The sequence below is a fragment of the Triticum dicoccoides genome, chromosome 6A (genome assembly GCF_002162155.2).
Source record: "Triticum dicoccoides isolate Atlit2015 ecotype Zavitan chromosome 6A, WEW_v2.0, whole genome shotgun sequence".
Taxonomy (NCBI): domain Eukaryota; kingdom Viridiplantae; phylum Streptophyta; class Magnoliopsida; order Poales; family Poaceae; genus Triticum; species Triticum dicoccoides.
In genome coordinates, this window is record NC_041390.1 from 175,789,214 (window position 1) to 175,794,956 (window position 5,743).

Genomic DNA, 5,743 nt, shown 5'->3' on the forward strand with positions numbered 1-5,743 from the left:
CCAAAATAGAAGATAATAGAGCATGGAGCAATCAAAAATTATAGATACGTTGGAGACGTATCAGCATCCCCAAGCTTAATTCATCCTCGTCCTCAAGTAGGTAAATGAAAAAAACAGAATTTTCGATGCCGAGTGCTACTTGGCATAATTTCAATGTAATTCTTCTTAATTGTGGTATGAATATTCAGATCCGAAAGATTCAAGATAAAAGTTCATATTGACATAAAAATAATAGTACTTCAAGCATACTAACTAAGCAATTATATCCTCTCGAAATAACATGGCCAAAGAAAGTTCATCCCTACAAAATCATATAGTTTAGTCATGCTCCATTTTCGTCACACAAGAATGCTCTCATCATGCACAACCCCGATGACAAGCCAAGCAATTGTTTCATACTTTAGTAATCTCAAACTCATAAACCTTCACGCAATACATGAGCGCGAGCCATGGATATAGCACTATGGGTGGAATAGAATATGATGATGGGGGGTATGTGGAGAAGACAAAAAAAGGAAGTCTCACATCAACGAGGCTAATCAATGATATATGGGGATGCCCATCGTTTAATGTTAATGCAAGGAGTAGGGATTGCCAAGCAACGGATGCACTAGAGCTATAAATGTATGAAAGCTCAACAAAAGAAACTAAGTGGGTGTGCATCCAACTTGCTTGCTCATGAAGACCTAGGGCACTTGTGGAGGCCCATTGTTGGAATATATACAAGCCAAGTCCTATAATGAAAAATTCCCACTAGTATATGAAAGTGACAAAACAAGAGACTCTCTATCATAAAGATTATGGTGCTACTTTGAAGCACAAGTGTGGCAAAGGATAGTAGCATTGTCCCTTCTCTCTCTTTCTCTCATTTTTTGGGCCTTCTCCTTTTTATGGCCTTTCTATTTTTTGTTTTGTTTTTTGGGCCTTCTCCCTTTTTTATGGCCTTTCTCCTTTTTTTATTCCTCACTTGGGACAATGCTCTAGAAAATGATGATCATCACACTTATATTTATTTACAACTCAAGAATTACAACTCGATACTTAGAACAAGATATGACTCTATATGAATGCCTCCGGCGGTGTACCGGGATTGCGATGAATCAAGTGTGACATGTATGAAAAATTATGAATGGTGGCTTTGCCACAAATACGATGTCAACTACATGATCATGCCAAGAAATATGACAATGATGATGCGTGTCATAATAAACGGAACGGTGGAAAGTTGCATGGCAATATATCTCGGAATGGCTATGGAAATGCCATAATAGGTAGGTATGGTGGCTGTTTTGAGGAAGATATAAGGAGGTTTATGTGTGAAAGAGCGTATCATATCACGGGGTTTGGATGCACCGGCGAAGTTCGCACCAACTCTCAATGTGAGAAAGGGCAATGCACGGTACCGAAGAGGCTAGCAATGATGGAAGGGTAAGAGTGCGTATAATCCATGGACTCAACATTAGTCATAAAGAACTCACATACTTATTGCAAAAATCTACAAGTCATCAAAAACCAAGCATTATGCGCATGCTCCTAGGGGGATAGATTGGTAGGAAAAGACCATCGCTCGTCCCCGACCGCCACTCATAAGGAAGACAATCAAATAACACCTCATGTTTCAAATTTGTTACACAATGTTTACCATACGTGCATGCTACAGGACTTGCAAACTTCAACACAAGTATTTCTCAAATTCACAACTACTCAACTAGCACGACTTTGATATTATTACCTCCATATCTCAAAACAATCATCATGCATCAAACTTCTCTTAGTATTCAAAACACTCATAGGAATTTTTTTACTAATCTTGAATACCTGGCATATTAGGATTATTTAAGAAAATTACCATGATATTTAAGACTCTCAAAATAATATAAGTGAAGAATGAGAGTTCATCTATTTCTACAAAATAAAACCACCACCGTGCTCTAAAAAGATATAAGTGAAGCACTGGAGCAAATGACAAACTACTCCGAAAGATATAAGTGAAGATCAATGAGTAGTCGAATAATTATGCAACTATGTGAAGACTCTCTAACATTTAATAATTTCAGATCTTGGTATTTTATTCAAACAGCAAGCAAAAATAAATAAAATAAAATGACACTCCAAGAAAAACACATATCATGTGGCGAATAAAAATATAGCTCCAAGTAAAGTTACCGATGAACGAAGACGAAAGAAGGGATGCCTTCCGGGGCATCCCCAAGATTAGGCTTTTGGTTGTCCTTTAATATTTCCTTGGGATGCCTTGGGCATCCCCAATCTTAGGCTCTTGCCACTACTTATTCCATAGTCCATCGAATCTTTACCCAAAACTTGAAAACTTCACAACACAAAACTTAACAGAAAACTCGTGAGCTCCGTTAGCGAAAGAAAGTAAATCACCACTTAGGTATTGTTGTGAACTCATTATAAATTCATATTGGTGTGATATCTACTGTATTCCAACTTGTCTATGGTTCATACCCTCCGATACTACTCATAGATTCATCAAAATAAGCAAACAACACAATGAAAACAGAATCTGTCAAAAATAGAAAGTCTGTAGTAATCTGTAGGTTTCGACCAATTTTGGAACTCATAAAATTCTCAAATAAATTGGTGGACCTGAGGAATTTGTCTATTAATCATCTTCAAAACGAATTAACTAAATAAAATTTTCCAAATAAAAATGGCAGCAATTATCGTGAGCGCTAAAGTTTCTGTTTTTTACAGCAAGATCGCAAAGACTTTCCCCAAGTCTTCCCAACGGTTCTACTTGGCACAAACACTAATTAAAAGATAAAACCACCTCTAAGCAGAGTCTAGATGAATTATTTATTACTAAACAGGAACAAAAAGCAAGGTACAAAAATAAAGTTGGGTTGCCTCCCAACAAGCGCTATCGTTTAACGCCCCTAGCTAGGCATGATGATTTCAATGATGCTCACATAAAGGATAAGAATTGAAACATAAAGAGAGCATCATGAAGAATATGACTAGCACATTTAAGTCTAACCCACTTCCTATGCATTGGGATTTTGTAAGCAAACAACTTATGGGAACAAGAATCAACTTGCATAGGAAGGTAAAACAAGCATAACTTCAAAATTTTAAGCACATAGAGAGGAAACTTGATATTATTGCAATTCCTACAAACATATATTCCTCCCTCATAATAATTTTCAGTAGCATCATGAATGAATTCAACAATATAACCAGCACCTAAAGCATTCTTTTCATGATCTACAAGCATAGAAATTTTATTACTCTCCACATAAGCAAAATTCTTCTCATTCGGAATAGTAGTGGGAGCAAACTCAACAAAATAATTATCATGTGAGCATAATCCAATTGAAAACTAAAATCATGATGACAAGTTTCATGGATATCATTATTCTTTATAGCATACAAGTCATCACAATAATCATCATAGATAGCAACTTTGTTCTCACAATCAATTGGAACCTCTTCTGAAATAGTTGATTCATCACAAAATAAAGTCATGACCTCTCTAAAAACACTTTCATAAATATAATCATCATAAATAGGAGGCATGCTTTCATCATAATAAATTTGCTCATCAAAACTTGGGGGACAGAAAATATCATCTTCATCAAACATAGCTTCCCCAAGCTTGTGGCTTTGCATATCATTAGCATCATGGATATTCAAGGAATTCATACTAACAACATTGCAATCATACTCATTATTCAAAGATTTAGTGCCAAAAATTTTAATGCATTATTCTTCTAGCATTTCAGCACAATTTTCCTTTCCATCATACTCACGAAAGATATTAAAAAGATGAAGCGTATGAGGCAAACTTAGTTCCATTTTTAATTTTCTTTTATAAACTAAACTAGTTCTAAAACAAGAAAATAAAAGACTCGATTGCAAGATCTAAAGATATACCTTCAAGCACTCACCTCCCCGGCAACGGCACCAGAAATCCTTCTTGCTACCTCTTGAGCACTGTGTTGGTTTTCCCCGAAGAGGAAGGGATGATGCAGCAAAGTAGCGTAAGTATTTCCCTCAGTTTTGAGAACCAAGGTATCAATCCAGTAGGAGGCTATGCGCGAGTCCCTCGCACCTGCACAAAACAAATAAATCCTCGCAACCAATGCGATAACGGGTTGTCAATCCCTACACGGCCACTTACAAGAGTGAGATCTGATAGATATGATAAAATAATGTTTTTGGTATTTTTATGATAAAGATGCAAAGTAAAATAAAAGCAAAGTAAAAGCAAAAGGAAATAACTAAGTATTGGAAGATTAATATGATGAAGATAGACCCGGGGGCCATAGGTTTCACTAGTGGCTTCTCTCGAGAGCATAAGTATTCTACGGTGGGTGAACGAATTACTGTTGAGCAATTGACATAATTGAGCATAGTTATGAGAATATCTAGGTATGATCATGTATATAGGCATCACGTCCGAGATAAGTAGACCGACTCCTGTCTGCATCTACTACTATTACTCCACTCATCGATCGCTATCCAGCATGCATAAAGAGTATTAAGTTAATGAAAACAGAGTAATGCCTTAAGCAAGATGACATGATGTAGAGGGATGAACTCATGCAATATGATGAAAACCCCATACTGTTATCGTCGATGGCAAAAATACAATACGTGCCTTGTTGCCCCTACTGTCACTGGGAAAGGACACCACAAGATTGAACCCAAAGCTAAGCACTTCTCCCATTGCAAGAAAGATCAATCTAGTAGGCCAAACCAAACTGATAATTCGAAGAGACCTGCAAAGATAACCGGTCATACATAAAAGAATTCAGAGAAGATTCAAATATTGTTCATAGATAGACTTGATCATAAACCCACAATCCATCGGTCTCAACAAACACACCGCAAAAAGAAGATTACATCGAATAGATCTCCACAAGAGAGGGGGAGAACATTGTATTGAGATCCAAAAAGAGAGAAGAAGCCATCTAGCTACTAACTATGGACCCGTAGGTCTGAGGTAAACTACTCACACTTAACCGGAGGGACTATGGTGTTGATGTAGAAGCCCTTCGTGATGGATACCCCCTCCGGCGGAGCTCCGGAACAGGCCCCAAGATGGGATCTCGTGGATACAGAAAGTTGCGGCGGTGTGTAGCATCCCAAAATTTCAATTTGGAATGTTATACGTAGATCATTCTTGCATATAATATTTTATTGCATTTCGTCTCGCGATCCTCGAAATCCTAAGCAACTCAAGGACCCTTGGAGAGAGAGTTGGGGATTTCCCCGGTTTTCAAATTTGATCTTATCAAATTCTGAAACAAGGATTTTGGTTTTAATTATTTTCTCTCCGAAAATATTTCATATTAAAATATATGAGAGGAGATAATATGACTTCTCCAAAATAATTGAAATATTGGAGGAAAATATTAAAATCAAATTTTGTTTTATTTGGATTTTATTGCAATTTTGTTTGCATTAGAAAAATTGCATGTTTTCAAAATTGCATTTTAGGGCCAAGAAAATGTTCATATCGTTCTAAATATTTTATTTGGACGGTAAAAATTTGTTTTAGCATTTTTAGTTTTTTATTTTATTTTCTCAGATTTTTTTAGTTTCGGTGGAATTGTTTTTTTAAGTGTGCAGGCTAACTGGGCCGAAGCCCAGCCGCCAGCCCGTCCCCTCCCGCGCGCCGTCTCCTTCCAGGAGATCGGCCGCGCCGCCGCCGCCCAACTCGAGGAGTCCGGCTAGGACTCCTCCCCGCCGCCCTTTGCCCCCTCCCCCAAGG